This window comes from Kogia breviceps, chromosome 9 (genome assembly GCF_026419965.1).
Source record: "Kogia breviceps isolate mKogBre1 chromosome 9, mKogBre1 haplotype 1, whole genome shotgun sequence".
Taxonomy (NCBI): Eukaryota; Metazoa; Chordata; class Mammalia; order Artiodactyla; family Physeteridae; genus Kogia; species Kogia breviceps.
The window spans coordinates 108667346-108684882 of record NC_081318.1 but is presented as its reverse complement, the minus strand read 5'-3'; the positions used below and the strand labels follow the sequence as shown (position 1 = coordinate 108684882).

Below are 17537 nucleotides of genomic sequence, written 5' to 3'. Positions count from 1 at the left end.
GAAACCAGGAAGGACGAGTGAATGCAGCCTAAAGTGTGAGAAGCAGGGGTTGGCGGGACGGTGAACTAGAGGGAGATCCACTCCCAACATGACTTGTTATTTCTTCAAAATTTTTAAAAGAGAGGAAAACATCTATTTCCCTATAATTTTTCTAGCTTTTCAGAGCTCTAAATACAAGGGGGTGGGGGGACTTCCCTGGTGGTGCAGTGGCTAAGATTCTGTGCTCCCAATGCACGGGGCCCGGGTTCGATCCCTGGTCAGGGAACTAGATCCCACATGCTGCAAGTAAGAGTTCGCATGCCTCAACTAAAGACCCAGCAGGCTGCAACGAAGATGCCGTGTGCCACAGCTAAGACCCAGCCCAGACAAATAAATAAATAAATAAATAAATGGGGATGAATAATTCATTAAAAATGCAGATTAAAAACAATCCATTCTTAAAAATTCACATGGTATGATACTCCAAATATCTAAAGAATGATAGAAGTAAATTATTACAAAGATTTCTCCCAATTTTTGGTTTTGAAAGACACTTCCCAGAGCCTTAATATTTCTAGACCTTTATATTTCAGAAGACAGCTGACCCTCGAACAACGCAGAGGTTTGCGGCACCCACCGTCCACACAGTTGAAAATTCGCGTAGAACTTTGGTCAGCCCTCCGTCCCCACAGATCGTGTAGTGCTGTCATATTTACCACGGAAAACAATTCAGGTATAAGTGGATCCATGCGGTTCCAACCTACGTTGTTCAAGGGTCCACTGTCTTCCAAAAGCCATATTCAAGTCGTCGATTCCCCGGTGGGCACCTATGTCTGCCAGACTTTTTTACTTTTATACTGAGCTTCAGTACAGAGGCAGAAATGACCTGACGCATCCGCGGGGGCCCTGCCCTTGGCTCATTCCCAGGGAGGAGAAAGACGGAAGAGGGGGACAAGGAGGGACTTCCCTGTGCTTTCCAAGGAAGTGATGCTGAACTTTCTGGAGGGGAAGGCAGCGCAGAGCAGGTGCGATGCCACCCTGGAGGCTTCAGTATCTCAAACACCTGACAAGTAAGAGGAAGCCAGTGGCATCAACTGCAAGTGAGTGCTCCAAGCAGAAACGCTCTGACCCAGCTGAGCAAAGCTCTTCTAAAATTACCACTCAGGCCATCACTTTAAAAATACACAACTTCTTACCTCCATGATCCATGTTCATGGGTCCCTACCAGCAGGAAAAGACATGGTGAAAACAAAGCTGTCTTTGCGCAAGGCAGGGATGAACTGTCTTGTCCAGCCGCTACCCCCACGGGTGTATGGTGATGCCCGTCTGCCTGACAGATATAGAAGTTCAGAAACAGACCCCAAAACTATTGCAGAATGCCAAGGGAGAGGTGAGTTCAAACGTTATGTGTTGGACTTCCCTGGTGGCGCAGTGGTTAAGAATCCGCCTGCCAATGCAGGGGACACGGGTTCGAGCCCTGGTCCGAGAAGATCCCACATGCCGCGGAGCAACTAAGCCCGTGCGCTACAACTACTGAGGCTGCGTGCCACAACTACTGAAGCCTGCACATCTACAGCCCATGCTCCGCAACAAGAGAAGCCACCGCGATGAGAAGCCCATGCACCACAACAAAGAGTAGCCCCCGCTCGCCCCAACTAGAGAAAGCCCAGCAGATGCCAAGGTCACTAGTTCCACCCTCTCTCGCTCAGACCTCCCACAATCTCTTCCCAGCGTTTGCTGGGGTCCCCAGTAACTCCACTGGTGCTTGTTGGTTAGTCTTGCTCAGTTCTTTGCTGATAACTTTTCAACATTTTTCACTAAGCCACTCAAATAAGACCTTTTTTTTTTTTTTTTTTTTTTTTGCGGTACTCGGTCCTCTCACTGCTGTGGCCTCTCCCTCTGTGGAGCACAGGCTCCGGACGCGCAGGCTCAGCGGCCACGGCTCACAGGCCCAGCCGCTCCGCAGCACGTGGGATCCTCCCGGACCGGGGCACGAACCCGCGTCCCCTGCATCGGCAGACGGACTCTCAACCACTGCGCCACCAGGGAAGCCCAAGACCAATGTTTAAACTATTAACCCCGTTTGTTCCTTTATTAAAGACTCTCTTAAGAAAATGTTGCAGCCATATTTCCTGAGACAGAAGAGAAAAAAATCCCTTTTAAACTGAGCTGCCTAGAAGTTAAGTTCTTGAAATTTGCTAATATCCAGGCAAAGTCTTCACTACTTTTGGACGCTGGACCTTTACGACAGCTTTCCTGTAAGGAATATCGATACTGTAGCAACACGTATATAGGGTACCTCACAAAAGTTAACACATTATTATATCATTTTAGAGCTGGATAATAGGAAGAACACAAGTCACATTTCAGTAACCAACTGAAAAACGCTGAATGAGGACTGGGGCGCTCTGACCCTTTCCATTGCTGAGCCTCTCCTCCAGTAAACGCTGGTTAACTGCACACCGGGGTCAAAGTCGGTTTGCACAGCATCCGAGAGGCCTCGTGTTAAAAATGGAGATTAAGTTCCACAGGTAGGAAGTGCAGAGGGGGAGATTCCTGCAGAAAAACCACCCAGGACGAAGAGCCAGTTCCTGCCAAGTGAAAGTTCACCAGCTGAGCCACCGTGAGCCTACCGATTCCAATTTCCAAATCGGCATAAACACCAGGCTTCGTGGCGGAGCCAGACAGCTAGAACTTTGCAGATGTGGTCAAAATGGGAGTTTGTAAAGGATGAGTGAGGGGGTGCTTTCCAGAATACTGCCCAGCAATGCCGGGCTCTCAGAGGCAACCCCATAGGCAGGCAGATGGCAGCAATGGGGAAAAGCAGACAGAGGCACTGAGCCAGGTTCCACAGCACAGGGGCCCGGATGAATCCGCCGCATACAGGAAGGATGGATTAAAGCCTAGAAAACTGGGCTCCAATCCTGACTGCCACTCACCAGCCATGTCGCCCGTTAGTCTGGATCGCAGCTTCCTTACTTCTTTTTTTTTTAAAGCTTATTTATTTATTTATTTGGGGTTGGGTCTTCGTTGCTGTGCGCGGGCTTTCTCTAGTTGTGGCGAGCGGGGGCCACCCTCCATCGCGGTGCGCGGGCCTCTCACTGCTGCGGCCTCTCCTGTTGCGGAGCACAGGCTCCGGACGCGCAGGCGCAGCAGCCATGGCTCACGGGCTTAGTTGCTCCGCGGCACGTGGGATCTTCCCGGACCGGGGCACGAACCCGTGTCGCCTGCATCGGCAGGCAGATTCTCAACCACTGCGCCACCAGTGTTAAAACAGGACAGATAGGTGCTTTGTGTCCACCTAGAGGGGTGGGATAGGTAGGGTGGGAAGGAGACGCAAGAGGGAAGAGATATGGGGATATATGTATATGTATAGCTGATTCACTTTGTTGTAAAGCAGAAACTAACACACCATCATAAAGCAATTGTACTCCAATAAAGATCTTATAAAAAAATAAAAAATAAATAAAACAGGACAGACTCTGCTCCCTGCTGAATGTATAAGACGGCTTAATGAAGTCACTGAGACTGCATATATCTCAATGCCTGGCCAGACCGGGGTACATAGCTCACCAAATGCCACAGCCAGTTAGCAACTCTATCCCAAAATGCGCACCCTGAAGCCAGCTTTCTCAATTTTCTAGAACAAATGACTTCCAAGGCTCATTTTTCCCGTGATCATCTATCATTTAAGCAGAAGCCATGCTTCCCGAACCTCTTGAGAACAAAGGTTCTAAATAGGTAATACCTTACATTTTGCAAAACTCTGTGGTATGCAGTTTTCCAAAATCTCCCTAAAAACAATAAGCCCCTCTCCAAAAAGACTTTGAAACGTAAATAAGGGGAAAAAAAAATCAATTTCAGGGTTTTAATGTCTACCCCCCCTAAAAGTAGCTCTATGCATTCTGCAAAGATACTACCGTGATTTTCTCAAAAACTGACCATGTACTGAAACAGAACATACACTTGTTAGGAGAGGTCAGGTCGGCTACTGTCTGTCACTGACTGGGCGCCCACAACAGCCAGGATGCTCTACCAGGTTCCGGGCAAACGGCAGGCCTTCAAAGAGCTCATGATGTGTCTAGTGGAAGCACTAATAGCGCACAGCCATGTGTTTCCTGAAGACAGTGTAAAGAGTAGCAACATACAATTTATAAACTATTACCAGAGCGGAATCTGTGCAATTGTGAGAGAACATGTAGTGTGAGGGAATCTGAGCTTTAAACCGGAAAGCCTTGTAAGACGTCTGTACTCGGGAAAGGATCCCAGTGGTCTTGTTATTGAAGGACCAGGATATCTATAAACATAGTTAAGCCCTCCTAAATATAGCTATTCATAGTTAACCAGGATCTAAATAAGCCCCAAAGAACAAATCCTTGCTAATCCCAAATAACAATCCTCATATTGACATAAATTATTCTACAGCGGTCTCTACAGCCTATAGGAGGAAACAGGATGCCACTGTTTAATAAAATAGTACATCCTTTTTCTATTCCAAGTTCAGATAGCTGCACCACAATTCTGATCGACTCTGAGAGGGGTGAATCCGCCTGTGGCTTTGGGACACGTGGCAGTCAAGAGCAAAGTCGAAGGGACTCAAAGCACTGAGGAGTTTATCTAAATCCTACCCCCGGCTCTTTCTGTTCAGTGGCGGTTTAGGTGGGATCTTTCAATGAACAGCAAACTGGCAAACGAGGGCTTCACTAACAGAACTAAACCCACCCACATCCGGAAAGTAAGGATCCTCATTTGACTTATTGTGGTAATAACTTTAGCCAGTCTGTCCGTGGGCCAATAAGCCTACAATGTGCGGTGAAATGGTGGGAGGGCCCCACGAGAAATGAGCCCAGGGCTTCCCTGGTGGCGCAGCGGTTGAGAGTCCGCCTGCCGATGCGGGGGACGCGGGTTCGTGCCCCGGTCCGGGAGGATCCCACGTGCCGCGGAGCGGCTGGGCCCGTGAGCCGTGGCCGCTGCGCCTGCGCGTCCGGAGCCTGTGCTCCGCAACGGGAGAGGCCACGACAGTGAGAGGCCCGCGTACCGCAAAAAAAAAAAAAGAAAAAAAGAAAAAGAAATCAGCCCGACGATTCTCTCCGCGCTGTGCTGGGACAAGGTGCTGCTTTCACATTCGTCAAAAGCTGAACTCAGATGCGCCTTGAGATCCGGCTGCGTTCAGTTCAGCGCAGTTCGCATGGGCTCCACACTCCGCGGTCTGAAAGAGGGAGCCTCCCAAACGCCGGCGGGTTTTGTGCTCAGGACCCGGACAGAGACAAGAGGCATGGAGAGGCCTTGAAGTCTGATCAAGAATTTATGGAGGGAGTGACAGTTAATTAACTCAAGGTCTCTGAATTTCAAATAATAAATAGGAATGATCATGCTTTAAATTCCTGTACTGGAATTTTAATCAATTCCCTAAGTGTTTATTACTTAATCCTTGGGCTTCTGGACATTCATTTTTTTCAGGAACACATTTCCAAGGAACCTTGGTTTTTTTGTGTTTGTTTTTGTTTTGTTTTGTTGTTGTTGTTTTTAGACATAAGAGTATGAGGCGGCTCATAAACATCATTTATTAAAGGGAAAAAAGCAGAGAAACTCAAGAAAACAGAAATAAAAAATCTTCCAGTGTCTTACAGAAGAAACCACATCAGGAATTCATATGTGGCCAGCAAATAACCAACAGAGATGTAGCACTATCTACTAATAATTTACTGAAGATTTTAGGGTCATGGAGACTATAAGACATAAGTAGTCCCGGCTGCATATCCCTGGGAAAATTCTGTGAACTCCCATAACTTACTCTAAATAAAGTCTCTTTGCTTTATCTGCTTTGGTTTTTCATAAAAGAATGGCAGGAGAGCAGATTTCCTCCAGTTCAATTAGATCACCAAAGTTAAAAGGGAAATAGAGGAAAGTATTCAAATAGAATAAGATTAATGCCGTTAAACAATAAAGAGCTTATATAATTCAATAAGAAAGGATAAAAATTCCAATAGGAAAAAAATAAAAGTAATAGAAATGAGAATTCTTCAAAGAAACACAAAAGGTCCATAAACCTATTTCAAAAGATGTAGTTCATTAGTAATCAAATAAATGTAAATTATAATAGTATGGATTTATATATCAAATTATTTAATAAAAAAGAAAAAGACCTAGTATCTCTAGTTGATGAGGGCATGAAGGAAAATACATAACACATAATACTGTTGGAAGTATAAATGTAATGTCTCAGGGGGACAATTTTTCAATATATGTCAAAAAACCTTTGAAATGTACATAACTTAAACAGGGTTATTAACATTTATCCCAAGGAAATAATATTAACGATTGTGAAAAAATGTTATTAATAAAAATTGGAAGTAACCAAAATTTTCAGAATATGGGTTTGGCTAACAATATTATAGCACATCCAAAAGACATTGTGGAGAAGCATACAATAGCAAGGAAATATTTTGCTAAGAAATATAAAGTCAGTAAAATAGTATACCTAAGATAGTATATTTTTGTTATAAATCATAGGAGAGAGAAAATAGTATGAAAAGATCTACTTCAAAATACTGATGATAAATGTCACTTTCAAAAGCAGATCATTTGAGGTCCAATAAAGAATACGAGAGTGGATATAAAGAGATATTCAAATTAAGGAAATATAATTGGTTGACAAAAGTGAATATTATCCAACTAGGAGTTAAATAAGAAGTAACAGATAAGCAAAGTTTGTTAAAAAGAATATACAAGGATAGAGGGGGTTACTGAAACAAATACTCGCGTAGTCAGTAACTAAAACCGTATTTATAAAAATTTGAACATCACAGAAAATGTTCATTTTATGCAGTCAGTCTTTTTGTTTTGTTTTTGTTTTTTTTGCGGTATGCGGGCCTCTCACTGTTGTGGCCTCTCCCGTTGCGGAACACAGGCTCCGGACGCACAGGCTCAGCGGCCATGGCTCACGGGCTTAGTTGCTCCGCGGCAGGTGGGATCTTCCCGGACCAGGGCACGAACCCGTGTCTCCTGCATCGGCAGGCGGATTCTCAACCACTGCGCCACCAGGGAAGCCCTTATGCAGTCAGTCTTAAACACATTACATAGACTTGATTTTAACAATATAAAAATAAATATTAATGTATATTCATAGGAAAAAGAATGGGACTAGATATAAAATTAACTTTATAGTGTTATTTTTTGGACAGTGTGATTTCTTTTGGGTTACTTTACAAATATCTCTCTGTTGAGTCTTAAGTGCCTCTAACAATAATCAGAAGCTGGGCTTCCCTGGTGGCGCAGTGGTTGGGGGTCCGCCTGCCGATGCGGGAGACACGGGTTCGTGCCCCGGTCCGGGAGGATCCCACATGCCGCGGAGCGGCTGGGCCCGTGAGCCATGGCCGCTGAGCCTGCGCGTCCGGAGCCTGTGCTCCGCCACGGGAGAGGCCACGGCAGTGAGAGGCCCGCGTATCGCAAAAAAAAATAATAATAATAATAATAATAATCAAAAGCTGTTTGTAACAACAGGCACATAACCCTAAATTAATGCAAAAGACAGGATCCCCTGAAGCACTCAAAACAGGCATGCATGCGCTCCTGTTCACCTGAACACAAGAGTTCTGAAAACCACGTTCCTTGTTTTCACATAATTGTCAATAGAAAGTGTAATTTATGAGACTGTCATGTCATCCAAGTTCTAGCTCAACACGAGGTTTGTGCTGGAAAAGCCACACTCCTCCTGTGCTTCTCTCACACACGATGACCACACTCACAGGACGTCTGATGCCCGACGTGCGTGGGCTTCCCCCTCACCAGCCAAGGCTCCGACACCAGCCGGGGGTCCTACGATTCAGCTCCATCTGACACTAGCTGGAGACAGCGTCAGAGCCCACAGGTTAAGGGCTCAGTCCCCCAAGACTGCCCTGCTCCCCCTTCCCTCGCAGACGCCAATTCCAAGTCCAGGTTGTCACCTGTGCTTCTGACCAACCAGCTATAGATTGGCGGTTCCCTCGCCCCCCTCCTTGGGTTCCGTTAATTTGCTAGAGCAGCTCACAGAACTCATGGAAACATTTTACTCACTCGATCACTGGTTTATTGTAACGGGATAGAACTCAGGAGCAGCCAGATGGAAGCAATGCATAGGGCCAGGTATGGGGGAAGGGAAGGGCACGGTTTCCATGCTCTCCGTGCACCGCTCTTCTCGAATCTCCACGTGTTCACCCTGGAAGCCTGTGAACCCCATCCTTTGGGGGTTTTATGAAGGCTTCATTACACGGGCAGTATGAAATCATTGGCCACTGGTAAACAGATTCAATCTCCCGCTCTTGTCCCTTCCTCTGGAGATCTGGGGGTGGACTGAAAGTTCCAATCCTCTAATCACATGGCTGGTTCCCCTGGAAGCAGCCCCCATCCTTAGACTACCTACGGGCTTTCCAAAAGTCACTCCCTTAACCTAACCACAGACACCTTTACAGGGATATATATTTCTCACTATAAGTCACGAAACCACAACCATAAAAGTCACTCGTTGTCTTTCTTTTGGGGGGCCCGAGCTGCACAGCTTGTGGGATCTTAGTTCCCTGACCAGGGACTGAACGCAGGCCCTCGGCAGTGAAAGCATGGAGTCCTAACCACTGGACCGCCAGGGAGTTCCTAAAAGTCACCCATTTTCAATGCACAGCTTGCTGAGCTTTAGAAATTTATGCAGCTGTGCATTCAACACCACAATCAAGTTTTAGAACATTTCCATCCCCCGCAAAAGTTCTCTCACTTCCTTCTGCAGTCAAGTCCAACTCCCCCTGCAGCCCAGGCAACACTAACCAATTCTCGATCTCTATAGCTCTGCCTTTTCTACAAGGTTCAATTAAATAAGAATCATAGGCTTCCCTGGTGGCGCAGTGGTTGAGCGTCTGCCTGCCGATGCAGGGGACGCGGGTTCGTGCCCCGCTCCGGGAAGATACCACGTGCCGCGGAGCGGCTGGGCCCGTGAGCCGTGGCCGCTGAGCCTGCGCGTCTGGAGCCTGTGTGCTCCGCAACGGGAGAGGCCACAGCAGTGAGAGGCCTGCGAACCGCTAAAAAAAATAATAATAATAAAATAAATTAATAAATAAGAATCATAAAACTTACAGTCTTTTATGTCTGTATATGTCCATCAACATTGCATTTATCAGCAGTTCACTCCTTTTCAGTGCTAAATAGTATTCCATTGAATGACTACACCACAACTTGTTTATCCATTCATTTGGGTTGTTTCCTCATTTTGGCTACTACGAATAAGGCTGCTACGAACATTTACATGCAGGTCTTTGTGTGGACATGTGTCTTCATTTCTTGGGTAGATCCCTAGGGGTGGAATTGTTGGGTCAGGTGGCAACTCTACATTTAACTTTTTGAGGACCCTCCTGTTTTCCCAGCAGCCGCACTGTTTTACATTCCCGCCAGCAATGTATGAGGTTCCAGTTTCTCCACATTACTCATCTGGTATTGTACTGGTATCCCACTGTGGTTTTAACTGGCGTTTCCCTAATAAGGAGGTAGAGCATCTTTTCACGCCAGCTCAACTGTAAGGTAAAAATAGCAGCCGCCATTTATGGAGAACCTATTATCCTCCAGGGGCTTTCCATATGAAATCTCATTCCATCCTGGGAATTAGGCAGCTTATGTACTTACAGATGGGTAAACTAAGTATCAGAGAGGTGAATTCACTTGGCCAAAGTAACACAAGAAGCAAGCAGAGAGTTGGGTTTGAATGAGGTCAGTCGGTTTCTAACGTCTGTGCACTTTCTCTGGCAGTGTATGGATGTTGCCGTTTCTGTGCCGCAATAATGCATAATCTCATGCTTTGGGATGTCTGACACGTCTCTCACAAGGAGTCAGAATGAGATTTATTTTAGGCAGCATTTCACTGTCTAGAAGAAAACTGAAGTGACAATTGAAACCACACGGAAGAGCCCACCTCCATGTCCTTTTACGGGTTATTATAGGGTTTATACTTCAGCTGTGTCTCAGCTACCAATTGCTGCATCTCTGAGAGCAAAATCAAAACAAAGGCGCTCATGGGCTTCCCTGGTGGCGCAGTGGTCGAGAGTCCGCCTGCCGATGCAGGGGACGCGGGTTCGTGCCCCGGTCCGGGAGGATCCCGCGTGGCGCGGGGCGGCTGGGCCCGTGAGCCGTGGCCGCTGCGCCTGCGCGTCCGGAGCCTGTGCTCCGCTACGGGAGAGGCTGCAACAGTGAGAGGCCCGCGTACCACAAAAAAACAAACAAACAAACCAACCAACCAAAGGCGCTCAGAATGGCTGAACTGCCATGAACAACCGCAAACCAAGGGGGCCCAAAGCCTGTCTTAGAGGCAAACCAGAAAGCAACCCCTCGTGCCTTTAGAAGAGGGTTCTTAGCTACTAAAAATACCCAGAGGTGTAACTTTGGGGCACAAACCAACATGAAATGAATGCAGGGGCTGCAGCCAAAGGGTTTATGTGACAAATTTTCCAAATGCCCCAAAACATAATTCATTCAGAAACTGACGACTAGGAGATTTAATTAGAATGATCTGAAAGCAGTGATAACAGATGGAGATAGCAGTGCTGCTGTTATTTGCTGGCAACAAACGAATATAATCAAGTTTGGTTATGGGCTCAATTCCAACAAAAGCACTATAGAAAGACCAGACCTTCAATACTCGCCCAAAGGGCCTAATCCAGGAAAGGCACCCCTTTCAATTGGCACTGCCCAGAGCTCAAGAGCTGCAATGTGACAAGGCCAACAGAGCAGCTCTGCAAACGTGGGCCAGGGGGCAGGGGACACGCTGCTTTAATGACCTCGTGGGAAGTGAGTGAGAACGTGAGAAAGATCTGTTGTTTCCAACCACATCACACAGTCCCCCCAAATGGGATAACAGACATATACCGGGCCTAAGTCTTCACCAGCAGACCCAAAACTTAACCACCAGACAGAGGAGAAAATAGCAACTTCTCAACTTGTGTGGAGAGGAATGCCTAGAAAGATTAGTAACAGCAGCAGCTTTGAGAGCAGAAATGCCAAAGAGCAGGTAAGGATTCCGTAACTTAGGTTGTGTACTGCCCTCCCTATTCGATTTATATTTTGGAAGGAACGTGTGTCGGATTGTGTGATGCCGGATAGGTTTCTAAAAGTCTGGGTTCTGCCTGTAAAGAGGACACGAGAGTGAAAAGAGCTGAGGTCTGGCGTGGCTCCCATGGTCAGAGGCGATGTGACCCGCCCCTCTCCCTCAGGCAGGAACCTGCGGCCCCTTCGCTCGGCCCTCGCAAGTCCCGTCCTGTGCCCCGTTCTTCCTGCAGCTTCGACTCGCCCAGGTGCATCCCCGTGCAGACTCCACAGCAGCTGCCTCTCCTCCTTCAGGTCTCAACTTAAACATGAAGTTCCTCCTAGATCTGAATCCACCCGGGAGGACCCTGCTGAACTGACCGCCCCAGTGCCGTCTGAGCCCCACGCGTGCACCTCCTGGACCCTCCTCTTCCCAGGAAATGCACAACGAGAGCAGTGCTTGGCGTTACCCGCTGTCGACACCCTGGCCCCCCCTAAACAGGAGGGCAGGGACACAGCGGCATGACCTCACACTTGGCCCTTGCAGGCATACGGTGCATAATATATGAGTTTAAAAAGTGAAAGGAAATGTGCCCTGAAACAGTCCAGGGCACGTGGTCTGAACGACCTGCTTGCCCACATCTGAAAGCGGCTACACTCAACTGATCTCATGGGGACATCACCCTCTTGATGCTCAGTTTTGGGTGCCGCCTCACCTTTTCTCCTACTGAGGAAGTGGGCTGGGGTGGGCTGGGGGGAAACACCCACAGGGAGGAGGACAGCAGAACTCAGGTCAAAAAGGAAAGCAATTCTTTAAGGATCGTAGACAGCCCTGGCTTTCCGCCCAATGCAGCACATTTCTGGAAGAATGTCAGCAAACTTTTTATAGCTCTGTCTCCTAGCTCTGTCAGCTCTCAATTCTAATAGCTGTCACTGTGTCCTGCTTTTTAAAAATCAGTGACGGAGATCGTTTTGTATGGATTTTTTTTTTTTTTCCTTAAGGGAACGGGGGATGGAGAGAGAAGGGGAAGACCGTCTGCTGGTAAAAAAAAAAAAAGCAAATGCAAGCAATTGACAAATTCCACTGGCGGACTCAGCTTCAATTCTCATGCAATTTTCTCCTCCGCAGCCCTGGCGAGGACAAGGTCCTGCAACAGTTACCCGCAGCACGTGCGGATTCTACTCCCGGGGCGGGCAGCTGTTTGGGAAGCTGGGGCTGCCCACAGCCTCACGCTGCACCTCTGCTTCCATCTGTCATTCAGAGTCCGATGTTCAGTATTGCCCCCAACTGGCTTTCTGCTTCTGAGCTTGCTCTGCAGTTTCCCCAAGTGTGACCTCCAGCCCCCACGTTCCTCCAGTGTGGCCCTCTTGCGGGTGGTCCTGAGCACAACACATGCCAGGATGCAATGCTGTGCGGGGTTCTCTGCTGAGCCGGGGACCTCTCTCCACCTGCCGCCTGGCACCTTGACCCCGTGCCTGCTGGAACCTCACGCTGGCAGCCCAGCAGAGAGCCTCCGCCGCCTCTGGCCCCTCGGGGCTCCTAGCTGGGAGCAGCAGCACGGCCCAAGACGGCGTTCCAGCCCGCCAGGGCCAGCTCCTCCCCAACCCACCTGGTCAGCGAGCCTGCTCTGGGGCCGGGAGGCGTGTGTGAGCTTGCCCGTGGTGAAGGAGGGGGTGAGGCAGACGAGGAGAGGCAGGTGCAGGCCAGTGGGGACAGGAGAGCAGGGCCCCGGGCTGGGGAGGCCCAGGGCCACTCCGTGACCTCCCGCACCCCGGGAGGCCAGGCTCGGGCGCTGCTGGCACTGCGCCTGCCTCCCGCCCTTCTCACAAGACTTTACAAGGCTCAGGTGGCTCCACCGGGCTCTGCAGAGGACAACCCAGAGGGAAGGAGAGCAAGCACACCCACTCCCTGCTTGCGGTTCTCCGGCGAATCCCCATTCATTGCACACTTCTTTCTTCTCTTTTTTCCTGGAGGTCCCAAAACCCTTCCTTCTGAATATACTTTGATCCTAGACAGGACTGCATACATACGGAACAAGCAAAAGTGGTGGGGCTCAGAGAGCCTGGCCTGTACCGGTTTCCCCAGAAACCCTGAAAATGCCTCACTGACAGCTCCAACTCCAGACAACCAGGGAAGGTCCCGGCCGTGGCCCCCAACCCGCTACACCTCCAGGCTCTACCAATCCACAGCCAGCTTCCATCCCCTGCCATCCGCCTGCCTCTAGACGGCAAAGATCCTGAAGGCAGGTCTAGACCTTCCTTATCTCCACCTGCAAGGCTCTTCCCTGGAGTTCCCACATCTGGGGCCAGGCTCAGTGCCGCGTGGATGAAAATTTCCTGAACTTTCAGAAGAGGAGATGTTAGTTTTCTCCCTGGGGCTCTAAATTTTTCTAAAATCATTAGCACAAAAAGTTTCATCTGCATTATCTTACTTGGTCCTAAAAGTGTTGTACGAATGGGCAGGCTGCTGAGGCTGGAGGTATGCTTAGCGTGGGGCGGGCCAACCCCCGCTGTGATCGGGGGTGGGGGGGTGGGGGGGACTGTCGCTCTTACATCAGAGGGGCGCGTGGCGCCCACCCGGCAGCTGGTATGAGGATGTCTCCGGGTGCCTGTGTGCCTTCCCTGTGAGGCCCACCCTTTCACACCCCTGCCCACCCACTGCTGGGGCGCTCTCCTCCCGCAGACCCGGCGCCTCGGGAGTTGAGGGGTCCTGTCACAGCCGCCCTGTGACCGCCGGTGTCTGGCCCAGGGCAGGGGTTCAGGAAACGCTTTTGTGGAAATGCTCACGTATCCTCCTCCTCCTCCTCTGCCCGCTCCAAAGTTTTAATTGGATTTGACTAAACACGCTGCAGTTTGGACCCCGGCCCTGCTCACTTTTCCAGTTAACACCGAGGCGACCATCTGCGCGGCGAGGACGGACGACTTGAAAGCACAACGTGCTGCGAGGGCTGCGTAAGACGGCCGTGCAAACAAAACACCGTTAGTGCAGGACACCGGCCGGGGGGCCGGGGACAGTGACGACGGGGCAGCAGTTCTGAGGACTGCCGGGCAGGGCGTCAGCAGCAGGAAAGGCTCGCCTCCCCCCAGCCCCCAGCCCGGGTCAACGCAGGCACACCGCGCTGCTCCCCGCAAGACGGGCAAAGCACGCTAACTCCCCAGCACTTCCACAGAAAGTGAACGGAACAGATCGTACGGTGTGAAATCCATAGCTCTTGCGGCAGAACCGCGGACGGAGGCAGGAGAACTGGCGGCAGAGCTGGACTTAAAGTTGTGTCTAAGAAGTTTGGAGGGTTGAATAGAAACGCCAAGTAGTCAGAAACTTGTGGAGGGAGGGCACTGGCCATTTTCTGACAGCTGACCAAATGTCAAAGGCCTTTCAACCTAACCCTGTCTAATTCCCTGACCGGGAAGGGCTGTCGGGACCCTCTTCCGGAGCCAGCTGGACCTGTGGGGAGAAAGGCTGCTCCCCCACAGTCAATCTGTGTGCCCTGAGCACCCACAGTGCTCGGCAAAGCCATGAAAGACGAGCCATGCACCCCTTTCAAGCCTCTCTAAGGTGAGGCAGCTAGCTCAGCTGGCACTTTGACTCGCACATCATTCCTGAGGACGCTTTCACTATGAGAAAATCGAGGGACGTCCCTGGTGGTCCGGTGGCTAAGACTCGGCGCCCCCAATGCAGCGGGCCTGGGTTCGATCCCTGGTCAGGGAACTAGATCCCACATGCCGCAACTAAAGATCCCCCGTGCGGGAACAAAGATCCCGCGTGCCGCCACCAAGACCCAGTACGGCCAGATAAATAAATATTTAAAAACAAAGAAAATCGACGTGAACCAAACCCAGCAGGGAACAGCGATCAGGCCATCTGCTTTTGAGCAAGTAGAGGCATACTGTAAGTCAGACAAAGTAACCTCACGTTCGAGTTTTGGGGAAGATAAGGTGACAACATCCAAACAACACTCCTCTTCCTGAGAAGAGACGCCCAAACTTTGCACCAGGCTTCAGCAAACTCAGCCATCCGCCCTACGACCACCTGAACGGATAAGGATATCCTGTGTTCAGTTCAGCATCACGCTGGGTGCCAGCAAAGACACAGAGCAAAGAAGCGCGGTCAGTGGCTGGCCCACAGTTACCTGCCATCGACAGGCCACAGGAACGAAACCAATTACAGATCGACCATAAATAAAACGCTGACTCCGCTCATATCCTCACCCGTTAAATGCAGATAATAACATCTCCCTCACTGAGGGTATTACAAAGACTCTATGAGCTGATACCTGTAAAAGCGTGAAAACGGGACTGCCACCCTTTCCCTGGCTATCAAGAAACAACCACCTCTGGGAGTCCGCCTGCCGATGCAGGGGACGCAGGTTCGTGCCCCGGTCCGGGAGGATCCCACATGCCGCGGAGCGGCTGGGCCCGTGGGCCATGGCCGCTGAGCCTGCGCGTCCGGAGCCTGTGCTCCGCAACGGGAGAGGCCACAACAGTGAGAGGCCCGCGTACCGCAAAAAAAAAAAAAAAAAAAAAAAAAAAGAAAAGAAACAACCACCTCCCTGTATCTTCCAGGCCTTCCCACTCCAACTACTCCAAACCATTTAATGAAACTCCAACTCCCAAACTATCCACAAAAGTTCATCTTCCCAAAACCCACTTAGTAAGTGCTAGTAAGTGCTGACTGCCACGCCAGGTGCTGGGGGAGGCGGGGGGGCAGGGGTTAGATGGACCAGGGCCATCTCCTGTCTACACCCTTCGTTTCTTTGGCTAGCTCTTCACAAGCCAACGAGGAGGTCGAGACCTCTGCTTGGAAAACTGCAGGTCCGAGCAGGGAGGCTCGCACAGCCAGAGGCCACTGCCCAACCCCTGTCCGGCTCAGTCAGCCCAAGCTACCCCCTGCCACATCCCCACACGCCCGGACCCTGGGCTTCGAGACACCTATCTTCACCAGCTGACATGGCAGAGAACTTTTACCGCTGATCCACTCTGCAGACTGTATCTCCACCTAACTGTGAAAGTGCTTCTACAACAGGAAACGTTGCGAAGTCTATTCCTGTAGACCAGAAAGAGTAGGTGCTGCTCAGCAGTTCTGCCCCCACGCTCTCCGCACTCGCGACAGCTGCCTGTGCCCTGCTCGGGCCTGTATTCTCTAGCCAAGCTACTTCCTCCAGTCCGTCTGCAAATCCAGGCTAAAGTTTTAGCCAAGGGTCCTTGCAGCCTCCGAAGTATTACAAAGACGCAAAGTGTACGTTCAGCACCCCAAAACAGACAATGTGTTTGGGTCCTTTTCTAACTTAATGCTCAGTATCTTCTCAAAAACAAAATCTGAATACAAGTCCCTCCTACCAGGCTGCACCCAAACCATATACAACAAATCAGCCTACAATCCAAAGCCTCATGGTTCCACGGCCCAGCTGAGAATCACTGTAAACCAGGACCTTTCATGGTTTAAGGGCAAACATAATAATCCATTCATGTAAACTGGCAGAAGAGCAAAAGATAGACACTTGCCCAAGGGTTTCATGGGGCACTGTAATAGCAAAGAGCTAGAAACGACCTGAATGTCCATCAAAAGAGAGCAGATTAAGAGAGTCATGATCATTCATATAAAGGAACGCTGCAGTTCTAAGGGGGGTGCAGTAGGTCGGTGCATGCCAACATGGAGATAGTTCCAAGCAATGCCTCTTATGAAAAAAGGAGAAACAAGATGCAGAACACTGTGTATAATATGATCCCATCTGTGTACTTTTTTTTTTTTTTTTTTTTTTTTTTTTTTTTTTTTTTTTTGTGGTACGCGGGCCTCTCACTGTTGTGGCCTCTCCCGTTGCGGAGCACAGGCTCCGGACGCGCAGGCTCAGCGGCCATGGCTCACGGGCCCAGCCGCTCCGCGGCACGTGGGATCTTCCCGGACCGGGGCACGAACCCGTGTCCCCTGCATCGGCAGGCGGATTCTCAACCACTGCGCCACCAGGGAAGCCCCCATCTGTGTACTTTTAACAAGGTATCTAGTGTATACATTTTTTTAAAATTCAGAGGGCAGCAAAAGAAACTTAACAGTAGCTACCTCTGCAGAGAGTCTAGAGTTCGGGAGGAATTGGGGAGGGAGGGAGGCCCCCACGTTCCGTTTCATACCCCTTTTTAACCATATACGTGCATTCATTTTGCTTAAAAAAAACCATGAAATCAATTACCTATGAAACTAGGGAACAGGATCAACATAGACGAAATCCCCAGATAATTTAAGAATGCCGTTTCAGTTCATATCCACCACTTTTTAAAAAGCTCCAAACTGAATTCAATTCTCCCCTATTCATCTCTCTCTGCCTCTCCTTAAAACTAATGAGCCATGAAACGGCCAAATGTGAGTCCGAAAGGAAGAGAAAAAAAAGGCTCTAATTCACATCTGGATAATCAGCTCTTCATGAGCAAGGGCCACAGCCCACTCAGACCAGCCTCGGGCAGAGCTCACGTTCTCCCTTAACAGACTGCGGGGTCTAAAGGAGGACGGCCGCCCCGGGCCCGCCGCCTCG

The 17537-nt window shown here is 49.6% G+C and overlaps 1 protein-coding gene across 2 annotated transcripts in view; it reads right to left on the bottom strand.

Moving 5' to 3' along the window:
- VOPP1 (VOPP1 WW domain binding protein) overlaps nucleotides 1–17537 on the bottom strand; it is a 98855-nt gene that overhangs the window by 55453 nt on the left and 25865 nt on the right. The window lies entirely within an intron of this gene.